At 32.7% G+C, this 10,859-nt stretch overlaps 1 long non-coding RNA gene across 1 annotated transcript; it reads right to left on the minus strand.

Moving 5' to 3' along the window:
- Positions 1-223: 223 nt before the first annotated feature.
- LOC133780400 (uncharacterized) lies at positions 224-1,461 on the minus strand. Its single transcript, XR_009869288.1, has 3 exons — positions 898-1,461; positions 772-813; positions 224-413 (listed from the first exon to the last, which is right to left on the minus strand). It is a non-coding gene; the product is annotated as an uncharacterized LOC133780400 (long non-coding RNA).
- Between the last annotated feature and the right edge of the window lie 9,398 nt (positions 1,462-10,859).

Raw genomic sequence — 10,859 nt, forward strand, 5'->3', positions numbered from 1 at the left:
GTCTCCCATATATCTTCTAAAGTTTCAATTACAGTAGGATAATGTTTAAAAAGTCTAATTACTAAAATATATTGCTTCGTTGCTCTCATCATGATTTGCGTAGACACTACTATACATAGACACTATTTTCGAGAAAACATACATAAGAAATATTCACAACTTTATTAAAAAGTCTAAAGTAAATGTTGAAATACATAAATGAATGGTATGGGATCCCATTGTTTGAAAATAAAATATAACTTTAAACTTTAATGAAATTGTTTACAAAGCTAAATGCGGATAATATATAAAAACATAATAAAAAGACTAAAAATAACGTCCTCCTCGAATCGTTCACGCAGTCCATCGAATCCCTTCATCCTTAATACACAAACCAAGCTGCCAAGAATCCTTTCGCCGCCATAACAATTTTCCTGCATACATAAAAACAAAGGAATGAGCCTAATGCCGTGCAAGGAAAAATCTACTAACACATATAAGCATATACATAAAACTATATCATAAACCTATGCTATAAAACATATATTATATAAACAACAATGGCCATCATACTTCTTGGGGCTTGATAACTAAGCAAGTCATATGCCCATAGATTTGCGGGGCTTGCTAGCCAAGCAAGTCATATGCCCATAAATTTTGGGGGCTTGCCAGCTAGACAAGTCATATGCCCAAGGACTATATACTATACTATACTATACATAACATAACATAATCATACCATAAGCAAAACATATCATATAAACATATAAAATTCTATCCTATTTTCCTTACCATGACCAGGATATGAGAACAAGGACGGGATTTGAAACACTCCTAAAACAAACAATAAGAATGGTGAGTATTTCTAAAGATAAGAGATGATAAACAAGAGAACTAAACCACCAAGAAGAAGCTTACCGAAAAGAAACCTTAAGTTCAAAGAACTTAAATACCTAACCAAGAATGGAAAACAACCAGTTAGGATTTGAGTAAAGAAAACTAAAGGAAACTAAAGAAACATACAGAAATTAACTTAAGATTAAGAATACCTTTGGATGCATTAGAACCGGACTACACCCCAATATTGAAAAGCACACTATTTATCTTACTTCCGAAGTGTTTACAAACCTTAAGATTATATAGCTTATATCCCGACCCAAGTGTTTATTACTCTATAGTAACACTAGGAGCTTGAAAGCTCTGAACACTGCTTGAAGAATGAGAGAAATGGCTGGGTACTAGGTCCTATTTATAGAGTTCAAGGAGTGAACTTCCTCCTTTTAGCTTGAATAAAAATAATGAGTATTAATTGAAAAATATTTGAATATTCGTTCAATAGGTGCTTAAGACTTAGTCAAAAATATTTAAAGGCTAGTCAAGAGGTTAAGGCTATTTTTAAAATTGAAAAACCAAGCTTTCAAAAATACATAGGTGGGGCCGATATATCGCCCCCTATAGGTGATATATCGCCTCTCCCAGTATTCCCGAGGCTGGTTCGATTGTTCGTGCAAAGTCAACGTATTTTTCGTATCTCCTGTGTGGTGATATATCGCTCCTATAGCTGCGATATATCGGCATACACTGAAATATTAGACATGTAATTGCACTTTTTCAGCTTAATTTGATTTGGATAAACAACTTCGACTGAGTCATAATACGGTTTTAAAGCTGCTGGCAGGTCCTAGAGTTTTTAAATATTTCTTTTATAAAACTATTCATCAAAAATACTAAATTCCTTAATAAACATGCATATGACAAGTGTCATGATCTTATTACTCTTTCTAAACCTTATATTATAGTAAATGACATCCTTATAATCAACTATATTAAACAAACCTTATGTTATAATTAATATTCTTAAACTATATGTTAAACTTATAAAATCTTTAAGTGTTGTTACTAGTATTCAACTAAGTCCCGGCTTGAACCAAAATCCACAGTAATAAACATACTATAACTACTACTAGTTATTATTACTACTACTACTATCTAACTTGCTAAGTAAAATTATGGGACTCTACATTATAGGTTTATATTGAACTACAATAAGAGATTGGGACAATAGCATGTTTTTTTAATAATTCAATCTACTTTTTGCACATAGGTTTGCCTTTTGTTTTTTGTTGATGAGATTTGATCTAATACTTTCTTACACCATTAATTAAAAGATACTTTACAACCATTATGACTAGGTGTTTCTTTTGTATCAGAAATCTTACTTAATTTTAAGTGTATGATTTTTTTAAGATCTTTCATATCATTTACTTGAGTTGCTTTTCTTGTTACCAATAGTATTGAATTCATTTTTCAGTTTTTCATATTTTCATTTACTTGAGTCGATTTTAAGTAACTCATATTATTCTGTTTGAATATGTTTATCTTATTGGTTCTTAATTATTGTACCTAACTTTGCTATTTCTAGGAGCATGCCCTTTTGCTCTTAATGTTCTTTGAGGTACCTACTGCCCTGTTTCTATAGGTTTGTCATGGCTGTAGTTTTGTGGGTCAATTTTTTTTAACTTTCAGTTTTTAGTTTGTTGCATAAACAGTCTCTCCATCTTTTGTTTTTAGTATTATTATCCAAAATAACATTGGCCCTTTTGCTAATTTTAATATGCTTATATATAGAAACTTTCCATGATATTTATTTGCTCAACTAAACAAAACTCAACAAAAATGTGAGCGATCAATACATAAGGTAGTATATATATATACTAGTTTACTGGCATCATCAAAGCAAGTGTTTCGATGTAATTAAAGACTGCATTCTAATGATGGTACATTAATCTTCTTATCTAGTGTAAGAATTTCAGATACTAACTATAAAATTTAGTGGGCTAAGTGATATGTACATGGTGGCTGCTTACGTAATCATAATCATGTTTTGGTTCTCTATCTTCTTTATTTATACATTTTGATTTTAAAGTGGACTTAAAAACTAACCCTCGCAGTGTTTAAAATACACGTTATAAGAAACTAATTTTTTATTTACTATTTTAAGATGAGTAGGTTTCAAGATATGAGAGAAAAAAGAAAGTAAGATATCTTAGTATTGTCTTAACTTTTAATTTCATACACTCTATCTCAGTCTTGACGTGGACATAATTGTAAACTTTAAATTTCATAAAGAATAATTATGAATTATTTCGTGATTTATGCCACGACCTTAAGAGTAAAGAATTATGAATGCTTGGCATATTGTTGAGAGATTTCGTAACATATTGAAGCTAGTTAGTTTATTGCATGGATGTGTGACATATTGTTTTTTTTTTTGTATTATAGTGATTGATCATAAGATGTTTTTCTAAGGAATTCCTCATTATAGAGAAGTCCTTACAAGTTTGTCTTTCTTTGTAGGGAAGATACTTGTAAGCAAACAGAATGGTCCCCAGGGCAAAAATTGTTAGTAAAGTTGGATAACTATTTAGTCTACGTTATAATTGATTCTTGGCAATGGGAAATATTATTTTGTTTGTAGTATCTATTTTGTATATGGATTTACTGTCTTTCGTTGCAATCAATTAGTTGAATAAACTTGTTATACAAGCACTTATTTCTATTAAGTTCTTTTCTTTCTATTTCTAAATATGTAATTAGTTAAGAACCAATCAAGGCGCACTAGTCATATCTGTTAAATTTTCTTTTTCCAGAACATTGTAGTTGATATCTCCATCACCAATGTTGTGTCCACGAAGAAATCTGGATCTCCTTCTTCATCACCATAAATGGCCGACTTCGGTGGAGGTTTCGTAAGATGCTTCCATCAGGAACGTTATGAAATTCCCCACTAAATACCTCTGTATTGCAAACATCAGGTAGATTCAAATTATAACATTGTCATTGATGTTATTAACAATACTGTAATAATACCATCATTGAGATTAAATTACACTACTTTTGTTTGCTTAAGCTTTATTCACACTCATAGACTTTGTAAAGAGCTTGCTGATAACTAAGATACCTTTTTGCTTAAAAACTCTTCTAGTTTCTTATAACTTAGCTACTTTGGGTCTAGTTTGTAGCTATGCGGTGTTTATTAGTTTATGGGCCATCTTGTTAAGATTGATAAACCTGAAAAGATTGATTATTCATATTTGTTCCAAAATTTGATTATTTAGATTTGTAACTATCTCAGTTAATGTATAAATTTTGTTATTTTAATCTATAATTTTTCAGATTTGTACATAAATGTTTTATTTAAATCATTATTTTTAATTTAAAATAAATTTAAATTAATATTTTTAAAATGAAAAATATAACTTTTAAGTGCACTCTTTGCGCATCCTAAAAATATTTTTTTAAGGGTACGCGAATTCAACCCTAAAAACATTATTTAAGGACACTTAACAAAAAATTTTGGGACACACAGTGCGAGTCCTAAAAAATTATTTTATAGCTCGCAACGCGCGCCCTAAAAGACCTCATTTTTTAAGGCTCTCAAATAGAGGACCCATAAGGAGCACGCCATAAAAACTTCTTTAGGGCTCACAATGTGAGCCCAAAAAAGCCTTTTTTGTAGTAGAGCTTCCTAAGCTACACCATAAAACCAAGAAAATCTAGAAATAAGTTCATATAATTTTCGTTCAACCCATTGGAATTCAAGCCTTAATCATTTTCTGACATAAAATAATAGTTTGTCTATGGAAAAATGGATTTCATCACTAGTCAACCATTTAATATTTATCAATGAATGATGAGTAGAAATATAAGCCTTATTACAGTTATTATAACAAATTTTAACACATCAAAATACTCAAACATGACATATTATTCAAAAACCAATCATAAATATGATGAAGGTGACCATATACCTCTTGCAGACAACTTGGTTGAACTGGGGAGACCTCTAGCACGTTTTGTGCATGCTCAAACCTTTGATCTACATATTTTCACTCCCCACAAGCCCATCAATCAGATTACAAAAGCTAACAAGTCGTTTAAGAGAGAAAAAAAACAACAAAACTCAATCTTTGACAAACAGAATGTCTAGCCTTTTACCTTTAGATGCTATAACTATTGATTATTTTCCTTATCTTCAAGCAATGAAAAATTTGGTTAGAACTAAGTGTATAAAAGGAAGGAGATGAGAGATTCAGAGTTTAAATGATGAAATGGTGTGAAAAAATCAGAGGAAAGCACATAGGGTGGTCGGCCAAGATGGAGAAAATGGAGAGAAACTTAAAGCCAAAGTTTTGATTTTGTGATTTATGTAGACCCTTTGACTCACCATTTGTATGCTGTAATTATGGAACATGAAATGACTAAATTACCCCTTAATCTACGGCCCCATATAACTCTAATTAATTTTGGTTTAGTTTTTAATTAATCTTTATTTAGTTAATTAAACCTATGCTTAATGGTGTATTTTCTAAAACAATTACCATGTAGTACTTTTTTTTCTTACCTCACCAAATTGAAATCTTTACATAAGACAATTAAAAAAAATAAATTGTGTCATTTAATCTAATTTTTAACACTCCTATTTTTATAACTCATGTACCCATGTCGTAGATGACGCCTCCTTCTCTCCTCCATGGATCAGATGCTACCCTGACATGCCTCCGTTCTCCGACAGTAGATGGTCTTTCCCTCTCAGTTGGTCTCCGTCCAGATGAATTTCAACATCTTGTGATAAACGTAGGCCTCTTGAACTCCTCGACATTTTTCATGGTTGGAATTGATGGAAGAACAATGGCTTGATACATATATTCTACCCACAAACGATGCCAAACTGTTGACAGTGAGAACTAGTAAACGGTATAAGGTGGGAAAACATAATGGGTATTATAAAAGCTTGAAGAAGAAGAGTGTAGAACAATAACAATAGAGGGAAACATGTATATTGCTTAGCAGCCTATGTATACAATGAATTTTCCAACCCTTTAGTCTGAGGGGCAAAGGTCTATTTATAGCTGGTCTCTAATGGGCCCTGATACATGGTTGTCCCTGGGACAAAATAGTACATTGGTACACTGTCAAGGTAGTAGGTCATAACGTAGTGGTGCAGAGGTCATGGTGTCGACCCTAGTGCGTGGATACCGAGGATGAGGTCGAGGTGGAGTCCGAGAACTATTCCTGTAATTTTCTATGTGTGGGAAAGCATTTTGTGAGAGGTCGAGATGTGAGGGTTCTTCTCTGTTGGTGCACCTATGCGCATATGCATTAAGGTGGGGCCTCGCTATGCATGGCCCTTGTCCGACGGAGATGGCGCATCTATGTGCATGTTCACGGAAGTGGGGCGTCGATATGCGAGGCCCTTATCTGAGGGAGATGGCACACTTATGTACATGTGCACGAAGTTTGGGCCTTGCAATACGAGGCCCTTCTCCGAGGGAGATGGAGCATGTAAGCATATGTGCAAGAAGGTTGGGCCTCGCTATGCGAGCCTCTTATCCAAGTGATGTCACGCACTTATGTGTGCATCTCGATCCTAATGAATACAAGGGTGCCAAATGTTGCTGAGTGAGTTGGTCCTCATATAGTAAGGCCCTTTCCTATCAAGGGGTGCGTCAAGTGGTCACGGGGGAGTACGTGCACATGCCAAAGGAGAGTTAGACCTCGTTGTGCGAGGCCCTTGCCCCTTTGAGGCTAGTGTACATATACGCCTTGCGCACTTGGTTATTTTGGGGTTTGGACATGCGAGCCTTTCTATGCGAGTCCTCTCTCTACCATGGTCTTGCACATTCATCGATGGATGCTTTAAGGGAAATTTATTTCATATTCATAGTTATCCTAGTAGACACTAGTTGTGACTGAGTTATAATTAAGCTTACAAGGCCCAAGTGCTTACATGAATGTCAATTCTTTGTGTTTACTGATAAAGTCGAGTTACTATAAGAATGTTATTTGAAGGGGTTTCTTGGAGACATTTAGAAGTTGTGTTTTATATCAGTTGTGCTAAACATCATCTTTTACCGATAGAGGGGTAAAAGATACCCTTATAACAGTGAACTTAGGTATCGATTCCTTTAAGGTAGCCTTGTTTGCCCAGTCCTTACCTTCAGGTGTGGCACTGAGAAATTGCTTTAGATGGTGAAATGACATTTGTATGCATTGCAGCGAATTAGGTTTGGTTTTATTTAAGCTTAATAGTTGCATTGAATTAAAGTTATGTGGTTCACATCTAGTATCTAAATAAAATTTTGTCGTAAATATTCAATTTTTTCAAAGATACATAATTTGACATAATTCATAACAAAATAACAGTTTTGTAAATATCACCAAAATAATAAAACATGCAGAAAACATTGGATCCATGTTCAACTAAAGCTTTTAATGCCACATATTCGATGACTTTAAAATCCTAATTACATTTTTAAGATGATACTAGAGTTCCTTAAAACTGTAAAGAACGCCCTAGACTAATACTTACAAAACATTCGCATAACATAGCTTATAAAAGAATACCGTCCATTATTAAAGTCTCAGGGGGACTTATTTAAAATCATGCAAGTTGGCGCCATAAGTTTAAAATAAAACATAGGTTTTTATGCAAGGTTCAAGAAAACCAAATAATTTAAATAACAGAGTCCCACTGATAATTTTAGGAAAAGTCTCTTAAAACAAAACATAATTTAAATGGCGTTCCACGTTGATCGTTTTATCGTCCATAGGATTGCCCCACGCCATACACCCCATGATGAAGAACTCCTCACGTCACCACGCGTGCCATAGAGAAATCCTATTTGCTACCTGGAAGGAAAGTAAGGGGGTGAGCTAAAAGCCCAGTAAGGAAGTACAAGCAAATAAGCAAGTAAGAAAAACAACAAACAACCAAACACTAACGTTCATCTAAAAACATCATGGTATATCATAACATAATCGTAACATTTCATCATATCATAATATCAATGTGACATATCAATATATCATAACATAAATGTGACATATCAACATATCATAACATAAATGTGACATATCAACATATCATAACATAAATGTGACATATCATCATACCATAACATAAATGGGACATATCAACATATCATAACATAAATGTGACATATCAACATATCATAACATAAATGCGACATATCAACATATCATAACACAAATGTGACATATCATCATATCACAATCATACAGCATACATGATGAGCATGGAGCGCTAGTTGTCCATGTCACCCTATGAGGTAAACAGGAGATCACTGGTCCTTGAATAACCTCGGCGTGTCCGCCCTAGGAGTCACGTCTCAATGTCCTTAGTAACTCGTTCGATGTATCTGACATCGAAATCTGTTTGATGTATCTAACATCGCATTCTGTTGGATGTATCTAACATCCATACACATATCACATTCAACAGATCATCATATTAAGGCATTCATAATTTCATAACAGTTCATTCATATAACAGCCTTACCATTCATAGCATAAAATCATAAAAAAAATCTATCTAACTTCCTTACCTCAGGTCCAAGCTAAGAATTTCACAATCTTTTCAACGAGCCTATATCATAATCAAAATAACGTTTCTTAGGTTCATAAAATTACTATTTTACCCTTCCATACAACTCATGTGTGCATGGGCCATGCACTCATGATAACAGTTACACTAAAACATGCAATTATCGCCAAAAGAATAATGCCCGTTCTACTCATTTTACTAACATGATTGCTTTATAAAAATTACATAGTTGAATAATAATCATGATTCTGGACGTAAAACTTTATTTGCATGTAACATGCATACGTGGGAATGTTGCGTAATAAAGACGTTTTCAAAAACGATAATTCTACATTTCTTTCTTTTATTGTTTGAAAATCAATAGCCATATTACATGCTTTGTGTTTCTTAAAAATTTCTAAGTTGATTAAATTTCTCAAAAGTTTATTTTATTTTAGCTCAAAATAAAATATGTGACATTTTCATTAAATAAATAATAATTTATCAAGAATTACCCAACAAGCTTGGATTTAATTAAAATACCTATTTTAATATGTTTCTTTAGAAAAATATATTTTTTCATTGTGTTACAAAAATGATGTGAAAAATATATTTTAAGTGTGGAAAAAAATACATTTTGATTTAATTTATTTAAGACTTAGTTTTTAAGTAGTAAAAGCCCATATGTGACAATTTAATAACAATTGTTAATCTTTTTAAAACAAACTTTCAGCCACTATTTATTTTATTCAAAAAATCACAAATAAATAGAGTCTAAATATTTTTCTCAATCAAAATAAAGAAAAATCATTATTTATCAAAATATGCATTCATACCATTAAAATATCATTTTTCAATATTACCATAACTTAGGAAAAATAATTTATTCCAAAAATTAATCAAATTCATTTTTAGTGAAACTTACTTCATATTTTATTACAAAATTCCAGCAACCATTTTTTTTATCATTAAAATCACCATATACAATTTTATAAACTCATTTTTTTTCTCAAAATTCAATAAAAATTCTGTAGGAAATTAATTGGGTAAAATATCATAACATGAGACTTAAAATCCTCTTTTAATTTCATAAAAATTAACACATTCATCAAGAACATTATTTATGCATGCAACTCATCTTTTTATCAACATTTACCCAATTATTTTGAAAAAAACAACAAGCTTAATTCTTTGTAAAACTCAACTTTTGTCTTAAAAATTACATAAAATCATTCATGCCTAAAATCTCATTATGCTCTTATAATATGCATGATTCTAATATCACTAACATAATCACATGAATCCTTTAAAAAACCATTTGTTGCAATTCCATGAAAACCAACAAAACATTATCAATAAAATAGCATATAGTAAATTTATAAGCACCATATTCACATAATTACCTCATTTGTCACACTTAAATAAAATGTAACACTAATAGTAAAATAACATGTTACACAGTTATTCACTTATTAAATTAATTAACCAAAACATTTCTAACAATTAAATAAAATAACAAACAATCAAATATAACAAATAAAAAATTAAATAAAACAACAAGACTTAAATAAAACAATTCATCACACTTAACATTTAAATCAAATAAAGCACAAAAATTTTAAATAATCTAAAAAAAAAATTTGGTGCACTACAATATACCCTCCTTAAAAGGAATTTCGTCCCGAAATTCTTTCTTACCAAATAACTCAGGGTATATTGCTTTCATGTCATCCTCCAACTCCCATGTTGCTTCTCGTTCCGTACTATTCTTCCACAGGACCTTGACTAGTGGAATCCTTTTGGATCTCAGTTCCTTGATTCCCTTTTCTAAAATGCGCTCAGGCTGTTCATCATAACTCAAGTCCTGCTTCAGCTGTAACGGCTCGTAACTCAACACATGAGAGGGGTCTGACACATACTTACGCAACATCGAGATGTGAAAGACGTTATGCGTTTCAGCTAATGCTGGGGGCAGTGCCAAACGGTACGCAACTTGCCCTATCCTGTCCAATATCTCAAATGGACCGATATATCTAGGGCTTAACTTCCCTTTCTTTCCAAAACGCATCACACCTTTCATCGGCGAGATTTTTAAGAAAACAAACTCGCCTACAGCAAACTCGATGTCTCTCCTCTTGAGGTCAGCGTAGCTCTTTTGCCTACTCTGCGCAGTAAGCATCCTTTGGCGTATCTTCTCAATTGCCACACTAGCCTCACTAACTGCTTCAGGCCCTAAAATCCGTTTCTCCCCAACTTCATCCCAGTGCAAGGGAGATCTACATTTACGCCCATAAAACATCTCATAGGGAGCCATCTCTATGGTAGATTGGTAACTGTTGTTATACGAGAACTCCATTAGAGGTAGATATCGGTTCCAAGACTCTGAAAAGTCCAATGCACAACACCTCAACATTGAGTCGTGTTGCTTGGTGGTTCTAGGCAACCCTACCACAAAATCCATCGTGATATCCTCCCACTTCCATTCAGGAATGTA

Source organism: Humulus lupulus, chromosome 5, assembly GCF_963169125.1.
Source record: "Humulus lupulus chromosome 5, drHumLupu1.1, whole genome shotgun sequence".
In the NCBI taxonomy this organism is placed as follows: Eukaryota; Viridiplantae; Streptophyta; class Magnoliopsida; order Rosales; family Cannabaceae; genus Humulus; species Humulus lupulus.